The sequence below is a fragment of the Schistocerca serialis genome, chromosome 6 (genome assembly GCF_023864345.2).
Source record: "Schistocerca serialis cubense isolate TAMUIC-IGC-003099 chromosome 6, iqSchSeri2.2, whole genome shotgun sequence".
In the NCBI taxonomy this organism is placed as follows: Eukaryota; Metazoa; Arthropoda; class Insecta; order Orthoptera; family Acrididae; genus Schistocerca; species Schistocerca serialis.
Window position 1 is genome coordinate 428725448 of NC_064643.1, and position 13191 is coordinate 428738638.

The 13191-nt window shown below is 38.4% G+C and overlaps 1 protein-coding gene across 3 annotated transcripts in view; it reads left to right on the forward strand.

The window, feature by feature from the left end:
- The window catches only part of LOC126485124 (DNA repair protein RAD52 homolog), a 67912-nt gene that overhangs the window by 13639 nt on the left and 41082 nt on the right, over positions 1–13191 (forward strand). Inside the window, exon 2 of one of the 3 annotated variants that reach the window (XM_050108761.1) lies at positions 6295–6518. The exons of the other annotated variants lie outside the window; for them this stretch is intronic. The gene's annotated coding sequence lies outside the window, so the exon portion shown is untranslated. The remainder of the gene's footprint in view (positions 1–6294; positions 6519–13191) is intronic. 3 annotated transcript variants of the gene reach the window in all.

The window sequence follows — 13191 nt, forward strand, 5'->3', positions numbered from 1 at the left end:
TCCGTAAATGGGAGTGAAATAGTGCGATTACAGCAATTAGCAATATCAACGACTAGGCGACCATTACAGTAGTCAATAGACCAGCTGGAAGGTGCTAGGGTAAGAATAGCTACTTTTTCTGGCGTGTGGATATGGCACATTTTTCTTTCAAATCATGCACAATGTTGTCCAAATCAGAGCATTTCTGGCATGATTTCTGTTCCTTTGGAGCAGATAGTTCTTCCTCTTCCACCATCAGTGTGTCAGCGATTTTGTGTTTTAATTCCATTTGAGCATCTTGTAGTTTTCTTCTACCATAGCTAGGCCTGTCTCTCTTTTCTAACTTTGTGTGTCTTCATGGGAGACAAACGAAGAGCAGTCACTGAAGTATTTAATTGCTCATCCGCTATGGTTGTAGGTGGCTGATACTCTTCGTCACTGTCATGTAAATTATCATAATATTCTTCATTTTTTAGCGATGTAACACACCTGGAACATAAATTTTGTCCTGGTTTCATGTTAAGTCCCATGCACTGATTCACTTTCAATACTGATTTTATATCAATTTCTCTGAAGCTACACTTCACTGTCTTCTTATGAATCCAAAATGGATCAAAACAACTTCTTTGTATGAAAGAATACTTATCCAGAAACACTTTCATATGATGATAACAAACACTAAAGTTTCCTGAAACTGTACTTCTTGTGCCCACAGGGTGTATCCCGGATCTCCATAGCAACAAATCTTGGTCTGATTCATCCAGATCATACAGTACAAAGTGAATGCCACATTTTGTTCCGAATGTTGTTTTATGACATTCAGATTCTTGTGTTCTACCAATACTGCAACTTGTTTGAACAAAAGCACCATTAGTACACTCTTCTGCCTCCATACTGACTTTCCACAACAGTACTGACCTGTCTGAACTAGAATCTTAAAAACATGAGTAACCTGTAATTGTTGCTTGCTTCCTGTGTTGTTGTTCCTGCCCAACAATGACTCATTCTGACCCTGAAAACTACCATTGTTTAACTTTCTGTTGCCTAATGGTTCCCAACAATTGCTGCAGCTTTGTCTGAAACAAGCTGCCTGCATCATCACTATTACTTGCTAAATCGTGTTAAAAGAAACATAACCAAATACATCTCTGTCAACTTCTATTGTACACAAATGCCTTGCAATAACAAGTTGAAATTTTGCCACATATTATATTATGGTCTACTTATGCAATGTTTGAAATTTGGCTTGGATATCACTTGTCCCTTTTGTGCTACCACACTTAGAAAATCCATGTTTTTCAGGTAATTTTTCAAATTTTTGTATTTTCGTGTGCATGTTGCTGTGTGACTGATATGGGCAAGATGAGTTCTGTGTGTGTTTAGGCCACATTAAGCTTACCACAAAAAAAATTTATACCCTTTTTGAGTGAATTGTATTTGGCATAGAGGGCACCTACAATCTGTACCTTTTAACATATTACATTTTTTTAATCACATTTTGGAATTTTTTATTTTCCCTCAGAAATATGATGTTGGTGTTTTGATTCATGGAGTGTGTTCTCTAAGGGGATGTTACTGGGTTGTAAAAATTAAACTGGACTGTGCGGAATAGTTCCAAAGTTATTAAGACCTGAAGTTGGGTCTGAAGATAGATTGCCAGATGTGGGTTGCAATTTCCGGGTCACGCCACCTTCTTTCACAAGCCATAATTCTAGAACTAACTGACAGGGGAACTTAAAATTTTGTACATGAGTGTTGCACACTTGGTAGCATTGGTGTGCTAAATTTCAGCCAAATCTGAGACTATCAGCTGGAACATTTCCTCAAATTGGTTGAGTTGACATGGAATGACCCAGGCTACAATTCACCCATTTGTAGCTTACTACAGAGACTCAAAAGAACTAATGAAATATGACATGTATCATACATGGAAATATCTGACTGCCTTCAGCATGATACAGTGTATGTTTATTCTTTCCAGACAAATTTCATCAATTTCTTAAAATGTCAGTTTTAAAATCCAAAGCATATTTATTATTTTTTGAATGGATGTGCTGCCCAATACAAAAACTTCATGAATCAAGAAGATTTTGATGTTACAACAGAATGGCTCTTTTTTTTTCCCTACAGCACATTGTAAAGGACCTTGTGATGGGGTAGCAGGGACTGTAAAGAGATTAGCAAGACTTGCCAGCCTCAAGCGACCTTATGAAAATCATATTTTGACATCACGACAGTTGTTTGAGTGGTTCGAGGAAAATATTCCTTCATGTGTCGTCCATTATACATCAGTTTCCCATCATGAAGATAAGGCCAAGGTGAAACAACATTTCAAAAATACAAGGACGATTCCAGGTACCCATAAGCTTCATTGTGTAATACCTGTTTAACAAAGGTTTAGTAAAGACAAAGACACACTCTGCTTCTTTAGTGAGTAGAGAATAGTCAGTGATTGCTATGGTGAATGAAATGCAGTTAACAAATATATATGAATTTGTTGCCTGTATGTATGACAGTCATTGATGGGTTGCATATGTCTTACAAACATGAAGAAACAGATGAAGTAAAGGTCAACTTCTTGCATCCACATGGACCATCTCTGTCATTTGTGTTTCCTGCCAAACCAGACACTTGTGTCATCAAAAAATGTGACATTATCACAAGAGTGGATCCAGTTACACCAACTGGAAGGACATACAATCTCCCTGCATCAGATCTGGTGAACATTTACAATTTAGTTGGAGAATTGTCAGGAGAGATCTAATAACTTTTCATTGCCTTTTCATTACACCTGTAATGTAAATAATTCCTAATACCACTATAATAATGTAAACCATATTTTTGTACAATATTACTTATGGATTGTACTTTATCATAATTTGTGTTTCATATATGTGTGTTATGTTCTTCATTTCGGTAGTGTATTGGTGCTGACAAAATAATTTTTTGTGCATGATGCCTTTGGTGTGGCATCTTGATATTTACCATATTTATAGTAACATACTGGATCAATTAAATATATTTTTTTAAAAAAAATTGAAGATGGGGTGTTTTGAGATATTCAAGGTCAAAGGTTAAGGTCAGTGACCTTTAGTATGAAAATTCTCAGAAACTTGCCATGTAGCATATCAATGTAAAGATCTATTCGTTAGTTTTCCAGTGGTACCATTTTCATTGCTGTAACTGAATTAGAACTAGAATTACAGTCATTTATGTTGTGACAGACGCATGTAAATTTCACACTAATTTCAAACTTTACAGACCTATAACTTTCTTCACAGTTGTAACACACACCTGCAAATTGGTATTTTTCCATCTCTTATCTGGCTCATTGAATGCACCAAATTTGAAAGAAATCTGAGATGGTCAAGTTGATAATGTTACTTTACTGCGTTGAATTGACATGGAATGACTCGATGTTGAAATGTGAGATGAGATGCCAGCAAATAGCAGTGGTGGACTCTATAAAAGGTCTGGATTTTCCTGTTGATGGTTAACTGAAGTGGTCAAGCCACATTCTAGATCTGTGCGGGGGATGGTATTCTGCTTTGTTTGCTTTATATAATGATTACACTCATAGAAATACTGAAACTATTAAATCGGGTATTACTGTTACTTTCAAACCGTTATGGCAAATAAAGACTCATTTTGAGAGAATCAGCTATTGACTAGAAAAATTTTGTATGTGCAGAAATGAGTCATATGATGTACAAGTGTTGTTCAATGTACGTCGTAATGCAGAAATATTTTAAGGAACTTGAAGTCTTTACAACTGTTGCACTTTATATATTTTGCTTTTGCTGTGTTTTTACCTAAAAATACCCCTTTGAATCTCATATTTGGGAGGCTGAATTTTTCTTTGTGTGGTCACCGTGATTTAGATATGCCATGGTTTTCCTGAATCATTTCAGTCAAATGCATAGGTGGTACCTTTGTCAAGCCCATGATCGACCAACTGTCCTGTCCTCCTAAAAGCAAATTTATGTATTTTGTGTGTGTATTTTGAGCTATTTATTTTCACTGTTTTAAAATGCAAATCCTATATCATTGTAATACGATGTGTAGACGAGTAATTAAACAAAAAGCCAATAATGTATATCATATTTGTATCACTGAAAGAAAGAAAACATTTGCATTGGTCTTAGAAAAACGGACCTATTTATGGTGCAGAAGGGCAACCTGTTCAATTGCAGCAAGATTTTTATTGTCATCCTTTCACAAATCGTGTAGTGGATATTAAGCTTGTTTCTGAAATGGAAAGAAAACCTAAAGCCTCTCATCTTGCAAGAGTCATTTTACACTATAAAAAGAGATCCTGAATCCTCATGTATTATGTCCATGTACTTGTAATGTCTTGATTTATCCCCAGATCCTTGCATGTGTGTGTTTATTTATCACTGCAAGTGTATTTAAATTTTGTATTTTTTTCTAAGGGAAACGGCCACACAGATCTGTCTTTTAAGTATTTGCATAATGTTATTTACTTAATCGTGTGGAATGTTGTAATAAGCACTACAAGTATTTAAAATATTACTCATTTCATGTCCCACAATCTGCACACAACATGGATCTACTGAACAAGTAGTAGCCTTATATAAGACAAGTTTGCACAATGCTATGGAGTCGCAAAAATTGGGTAGCACTGCTGATTATACCACTGATTGGAAATTTAAACATCAGTTTTATGGTTTTTTTCTGTTCGTATCTCTTCCTTCACCTCTGGCAGTAGTTTGCATACGTGAAAAATACCTGTTGCACCATAGTTCGTACTCCACATTAAGCACCCTCTATCACTGGGTAAATCACAGCAAACAATGGAGGAATGCGAGGGTGTGCCACTGCTAGTGTTTACATCACAAGAGCAAATAAACTTGACCATAGACAAGAATAATTGAGACAGGATTAACAGTTGCAGAAACCCAATAGCATTGAATATTGATCTTAAAAGCATAAATAATAATTTGTTGCACCCCAGATGCATTCGCTTCCTTAGTTATGCTAAATTGAGTCAGTTAGTAATGTCGGGTCAACGGAAGTGTCCGATTCCACCTGTCTGCTTTGACCCGTGATGTAAGGGTGTTGTGTGCGTGATGTCGTTACGACGTGGAGTTTGAGTTTGTTGTCTTTGTAGATGTTGCCTTGCTGTGTTTGATGCTGCCCTGTGGTGGTGGTGGTGGTGGTGGTGGTGTGTGTAGGTGCGCGCGCGCAAGTGTGTGTGCGTGCGTGTGTGTCATGTGTTGTATTGGGTTCATTTGAGCCTTGGTGTTATATGTGTGAAGCCATTGGCAGTGTTTGCAGTTCGGGATGTAAGGTTTGTAAGTTTTTTCAGTGAGTTATCAATTACTTTTTTTGTTTACCTGAGGCACTTTCGTTGGGTGTTATTGGTTTGCTGTTTGTAGTGCTGTAAGACATTCAATTTATTGTGTGGCTTCTGTTGTTAGGTATGGATATGACAATGAAATGTAACAGTGCTATGTTGTGTTCGGAGATGGGGGAGGACATGTTGTTCATTATTAAATTTCTCTAGTTATTTGGATGGATTGCTGAGATTGTGAAGTGTAGTATTTGTCATGAGAACATGAGGTTGACCAGAGTTGCGTCATTTCGGGCCAGGGATGGGCACAAGTGGCACTGTGTGTGTGTGTGTGTGTGTGTGTGTGTGTGTGTGTGTGTGGAGGGGCTCAACTTACAGTGTCTGTGCGTGCGCGGTTTGCCTGGCCAACCTGTTTGGTGTATGTATGGTGTATCGAATGTGTTTTAATTTATGTAGGGATCTTTGATTTTTAGATTTTTGAGGTGTGGTTTTGATTTCATTTTTCGTAGTTGCAAGTCTTGGTTTTTGGTGTCAATAGTTGTGGTTGACCTGTACAAGTCAGGGGAAATGTCCAATTCCAATTTTCGGCTGTAGGTTTTGGTGTTTTGGTATTGTCAGCTGTGGTTGTCGTATATAGGTCAAGGGAAATGTCCTATTCCAATTTATGTAGTTGTAGGTGTTGGTGTTTTGGTCTTATCAGCTGTGGTTGATCTGTGTGGGTCAAGAGAAGTGTCCGATTCCTGTAGATTTTGTAGTGTAGCGGAATGTTGTAATTTTGTTTTGTTTGACTGTATTTTTGGAGGGAGATGTTATTGTTTTATTTATATGTATTTATGTCTTTGTAGCCATGTGTAGCCTTGTGTATGTTGTGACGTCACAGGCGTCATATTGGAGACGCATAGAATAGTCATTTCCACCATATTGATGATGTCATGGGTCAAAGCAAACAGGTGGAATCAGACACTTCTATAACCCTGTAAGTCTATGTTATTTGTTTGTAGGAATGATTTTAGGAAACAGCTTGTCCCAGAACAGACAGCTGTCCATGAAGGAGCCATATGGGAGACTTTCTAATTCTTATTGGCAATACATGGTGGATATGCAGAAGGAAAAGTATACCGTATTTGCTTGATGATCTTCGCCAAGTAGTCCTGCCATACAAGCACAGAGGAAGTGCAGTGGTTTCAGAGTTAGGACCGTCTTGTGCTCAGCTTACTGTTGAAAGGTTTGTTGAGTTTTGTGACTAACATGCTCCATTTAGATGAGGCAGCTCCAGGATATATTTATAGTGTTATCATGTATTAATTATTTAGTTTTATGTTGTTCTGGCTTGTTGTTTGATCTACAAAAGTAGATTTAGCCTTGTTAACATTGGCTTGAGTGAAAAATGGTACATATCTTTTTGATTTATTTCAGTGATATGTTGTTTGGTTTGCCATAAACACTGAAGAGTCACCAGGATAGTTTGTGTAACATGTCAAGATTAATCTTCCTGAAAATCAGCAGAGGAAATCATACCTGACGGTATGTCAATGAAACTGCTAAATAGTGACAGGCTAAAACAGTGTTAGAATTTCCTGTCGTTAGAGAGATATAAGGAGTTATTAAAACTTTGGGCAAGTACAGGGTGTGTAAAGGTGTTGAGAAAATTGTTGGAACACTGGAATCAGTAAGAAAGCTTTTCGTTGATAATCTAACTATATGTTAGGGATTCATGTTTCTAAAAAGCAAAAAGCTCAGTCCCTATCCATTTACTGTGGGGATACACATCATCATAAATGGAGGCTGTGTGGAGAGGACTGGATGGTTTTTTAGGTCAGAGGATCTCGGGAAACTACAGAAAGGACATCAATTGTAAGAGGGTGCAGGATAAACACGGGATAAAACACGTAGAAACAGTCATTATTGTAGTTGTAAACTGTCATAGCTGTGTTGGAAAAGAATCATAGCTCCAAGCGCTAATATGAAGCGCTGAAGCTCAAATTGTTATAGGTTCAGAAAGCTGACTGAAACTGAAAACGAGTTCAGCCAAAAGTGTTACAAAGGACCTAACTGTGATCAGAAAGGATAGATTAAATACGGTTGGTGGGTGCAGTGTTTATTGCTGTCGGAAGTAGTTTAGCTTGTAGTGAAATTGATAGTTTGTGTGAGTTAGTGTGGATAGAGGTTATACATGACAACCAGCATAAATTAATAACTGATTCCGTTTACTGACCCCAACTCAAATGATACAATTGCCGAACGGTTAAAAGAAAACTTGAGTTTCATTTCAAATAGGTACCCCACTCATACAGTTGTCACTGTTGGCGACTTCCATCTACCCTCAATGTGTTGGCAAAAATACATCTTTAAAGTCAGAGATAAACATAAAGCATTATCCGAAATCGTTCTGAATGTGTTCTTGGAATATTAATTTGATCAATTACTTCATGAGCCAACTCAAAGTGTAAATGGTTGCGAAAATGTACTTGACCTTTTAGTAACAAATAATCATGAGCAAATAGGGAGCATCATGACAGATACAGGGATTAGTGACCACAAGGTTGTTGTAGCAGGACTGAGGACCATAACATCCAAACTCAGCAAAAATAAACGTAAGCAGATAAAAATTTGCCTGAGGCCTTCCTAAGAGACAGTCTCTACTCCTTCCTATCTGAATATGTAAGTGTAGACCAGATGTGGTTCAAATCAAAGAAATAATATTGATGGCTGGTGAGTGACATTGTCAAAAAAATTAATAAGAGATGATAGTGATGCTCCATGATACACAAAACAGGTCAGAGCACTGTTGCAGAAGCAACAACAAAAGCAAGCTAAATTTAAAAGAATGCAAAATCCACATCATTGGCAAAGTTTTACAGAAGCTCAAAATATAGTGCAGACTTCAGTGAGTGATACTTTTAATACTTTTGCCAGTGATACTCTGTCTCGAAATGTGGAAGAAAATCCAAAGAGGTTCCGGTCGTATGTAAAGTACACCAGTGGAAAGACACAATCAATCCCTTCGCTGTGCGATAACAATGGTGATGTTACCGATGACAGATGCCACTGAAGCAGGGTTAATAAATGGGGTTTTCCGAAAATCCGTCACCAAAGTAGAAGTGAATATTCTGGAATTCGAACCAAGAACAACTGCCAACATGAGTAACTTAGAAGTAGGTATGCTAGGTATAGCAAAGCAGCTTAAATCATCTAATAAAGGCAAGGCCTCTGATCCTAATTGTATACCAGTCACGTTCCTCTGAGTACGCTGATACACGCACTCCGTATTTAGCAATCGTATACAAATGATTGCTCATTGAAAGATCCATGCCAAAGTTGTACAAGTCAAATCAGAACTCAAGAAAGGAAATAGAAGTAATCTGCTGAATTACAGACCCATATCGCTAATGTTGATTTGCGGTAGGATTTTGGAACGTGTACTGTGTTTGAACACTATGAGTTATCTCGAAGGAAACAATTTGTAGACATGGTTTCAGAAAATATCGTTCTTGTGAATCATATCTAGCTCTTTAGTCTCACAAAGTAATGAGTACTGTTGAGAGGGGACGTCAAATTGATTCCATAGTTTTAGATTTCCAGAAAGTGTTTGACATTGTACCTCACAAACGACTTCTCATCAAATTGCATGCCTATGGTAAACTCAGTTATGCAACTAGATTCGTGATTTCCTGTCTGGAATGTGACAGTTTATAGTAATTAACAGAAAGTAATTGAGTAAAACAGAAGTAATACCTAGCGTGCCCAAAGGAAGTGTTATGGGCCCTCTGCTGTTCCTGACATCAACAATTTGGGAGACAATCTGAGTAGCACTCTTAGATTGTTTGCCGATGATGAAAGTCATCAGATGATCAAAACAAATTGCAAAACAAAATAGACAAGATATCTGCATGCTGAAGATTAAATGGGTAGATCGCATAACTAATGAGGAAGTATTGAATAGAATTGGGGAGAAGAGAAATTTGTGGCACAACTTGACTAGAAGAAGGGATCGGTTGGTAGGGCATATTCTGAGGCATCAAGGGATCACCAATTTAGTACTGGAGGGCAGTGTGGAGGGTAAAAATTGTAGAGGGAGACCAAGAGATTGAATACACTAAACAGATTCAGAAGGATGTAGGTTGCAGTAGGTACTGGGAAATGAAGAAGCTTGCACAGGATAGAGTAGCATGAAGAGCTGCATCAAACCAGTCTCAGGACTGAAGACCACAACAACAACAACAACAACAACAACATCTGCATGGCGTGAAAAGTGACAGTTTAACTCTAAATAATGAAAAGTTTGAAGACATCCACATGAGAACCAAAAGGAATTCATTGAATTTCAGCTGTATGTCATACAAATCTAAAGCCTGCAAATTCAACTAAATACTTAGGGATTACAATTGCAGTGGGTTAAATTAGAATGACCGCATAGATAATGTTACGGGCAAAGCAAACCAGAGACTATGATTTATTGGCAGAACACTGGGAAAATGCAACAAGTCTACTAAAGAGACTGCCTACATTATACTTTTATGCCCTTTTCTGGAGTATTGCTGTGCAGTGTGGGATCCACATCAGATAAGATATCGAAAAACTTCAAAGAAACTTGTTATATACTATCACGGAATAGGGGAGAGATCGTCACGGATATGATGTGTGAATTGGGGTGGCAATCATTAAAACAAAGGTGTTCTTATGTTGTGGCAGGATCTTCTCATGAAATTTTGATCACCAACTTTTTTCACTTCAGTGAGAAAATATTTTGTTGTTGCCCACCTACATAGGGAGGAATGATGATGATAATAAAATAAGAGAAATCTGAGCTCGCACAGAAAGATTTAAGTGTTCGTTTTTCCCGCACAGTGATAGAGAGTGGAACAGTAGAGAAATGGCTTCAATGAAGCCTCATTGTGAATTACAGAGTAATCATGTAGAGATTTAAACTTTTGAGGAATTAATCTTGTTTAATCTTCATCTCCCCTCATCCCCACAATTGGCAGGTCTGTCTCATCCTGGAACCTGAGACACCTGCCCTTCCTTTTTAACCTTCCCAACGTCCATCCCCTGGTAGACACTTGTCAGCAATTTTATTTCATATATATATAATTTTTTAACTCTTGTGGGCGAAGGTCCCTTTTGACACACCCAGAAGGCTCGCAACTCTTTAGCAAATATGCACTGGGCAGTCAGTTACTTGTACTGCAATTTTACACCCTGACTATATCTTCTCTCAGGCTTATACTCTAGGATAGATTTCCTGTTGAGAACATAGCTCACTCGTAGGATGTAGATTATGGCTTTTACCACTTTGTTCCATTTATTTTACACCAAGAGTTGTGGTTAACTTATATCCCGTTCCCACGTCTTTGTTTGAACTACACTTATTTAAAATTTTCACGGAATGTGTGGGCCATGTGGAGCAAGTCACCCAGTACTCAGTGTGCTAGCCATTTCATGTGTGGGCATCGTCAGGTGCCCATAATCGATAGCCTCCTGACCATGCAGAGGTCACACTATTGATGCCTAAGCTGTCACCCAATACCCAGCATGGCAGCCATTTCACATGTGGGTGTCGTCCATACATTGGTAGCCTCGTGAACACCCAGGAGTTGCATTATTGATACCTGAGATGTTACCTCCCTGCACTTGCTGAAGAGTAAGTGTCTGTCTGTTTAGCGGCTCTAAGACTCTGGGCAGCGGTCATCAGGCCTGGTAGCCTTTGCTCTGGCTGGCTTGTTCGGAATAGGTGGCATCTTGACAGATATTTGGGATCATGAAATGACTGAAGTTCTCAGCCAGTGGCCATGAGGATCCAACAGCTTCTTCAGGCAGTTTGCAATTTAGTGCAGATCATTACGACCCTTGGAATTTTCCCTCCTTGAATATGCCATGGGAGGAAAGGAAAACCAGTCGAGACATAGTCGCTCAGTTCATGGTTTGTACCCAAACAGTTGCAGGGTACTTTCTCTGCAGTAAGTCAATGTTTATTGGGTAGAATATCATAAACATATTTAACCGTCTTCCTTTAGTAAATTAAAAAGTTGTTCCATCATAATTAAGATTGCAAATCCTACCCAGTCCTGGGTGTTCCTGTGTTGTAAAAAAGTTGGTGGTGATGTACCTGTTACTACAATACCCCACAAGAACATCAATGTGGTACAGGGATCAAACTTTCGAACACTTGGGGAGGGTAGGGATTCACTCCATACAGCGTGTACATCAAAGCTGCCAGACAACAAAGTTGGAACTGGTGCAGTCATCCTCACGTATGACAGGGGCTTAACTTCCAGAGAAGGTAAAAATTGTGCTTTAAATGCCACTACTATGGGCGTATGACTTCCCAGTTTACATGCAACCCGATATTGGGAGACTGGCCAGCTGCTTCACAAAAATTCATCACGTGCACTACAACTGTCTTTGTCAGTTGTCAGGCTACCATTTTCCCTGATCCCTGAAGTGTGCAATCCTAATCAAGCAGTAAAAAAACTTACGTCTTGGAGCTTGCGAAAAATATAATTGTATCGAGTCCCACTGATATTGACTATGCCACTGCTATGCCCAGGTTGTTGGCATCAACCTTTTGTAGTTCCACAAATGAACTGGACTATGGAGAAGATAGGAACTTCCTTCTTGTGGTTCCTGCGGCAACATTTTCAGGAATGTCTCCATGTATCCCACCAGAGAAGCACAATTTCCTATGCTAGTGATAGCTCCCATTCGGGAACCATCTCCCCAGAAATCCAAGATAAGCAACCCAGAGGCTGTGGGTCTCAGAGCTGACCACTCTCCTTCCTTTACTACACCCACAGTTGATAATCCCTCGCAAGATCATCAGTACAGTGTTACACTTCTTGTCTGAAGAATTGTGTTTAGATTAGTTGACCATCAGTTAATCATTTCAACCATGCTAGCTTTTCTTGTAACCGGAATACAAGGCATGTCAAATTATTGAAGTGTAGTAGTAAAATATTTCTTTGTTAAACTTGCAGGTCCTTTGTATCAGAATGAGAGAGGGAAGATCAGTTCACTTGTTGCTTAGGAATTGAAGTTTAGTTGATAACAAGACAAAGATGCTGTACATAGGTGGAATTTGTACCAAAATTTAATTCTCTTAGACTGTGATCATACTCTCAAACTACTACTACTACTACTACTACTACTACTACTGGCCGTGCGGTTCTAGGCGCTACAGTTTGGAGCCGAGCGACCGCTCTGGTCACAGGTTCGAATCCTGCCACGGGCATGGAGGTGTGTGATGTCCTTAGGTTAGTTAGGTTTAATTAGTTCTAAGTTCTAGGCGACTGATGACCTAGAAGTTAAGTCGCATAATGCTCAGAGCCATTTGAACCATACTACTACTACTACTACTACTAATAATAATAATAATAATTATAATACTTGAATATATGCACGGTGTGCAACCTGTTGTTTATTCTTTCTTGTGGATAGATTAAGTTCTTCATTTCATAAGTAAGTACAGTGTAAAAGTAACTTTCAGCTCTGTAAAAGTTTATTGCCTTCTAATTAGATAGACATACACAATACGTACATCATTAGTAGCAGCCAGCCCCAGACCACTACTACATCATTACAGTTTAATTACAGTTATGGTTCATTTTCTTTTTGTCTTGAATTACAATAGTATCAATTAATGTCCAATGGAACCAGAGTTTTGCAGCAGCTGCTGGTAAGATCTTCTCACTATCACTGGCTGTGATGGTGGGTGGTTCAGCATTTCTGGCTGCAAAAGCGAAGACCCTTAATGTCGGCATGTTGTGTCGCCATTGGCCTCAACATTAAACAAAGAAAACAAACATTCATGCAATAAACAGTTCTTATAATATAAAAATTAAGTACATAAATTTAAAACAATTCGCTGTACATTCATAAAATTTAATGATGTTGTCTTCTCA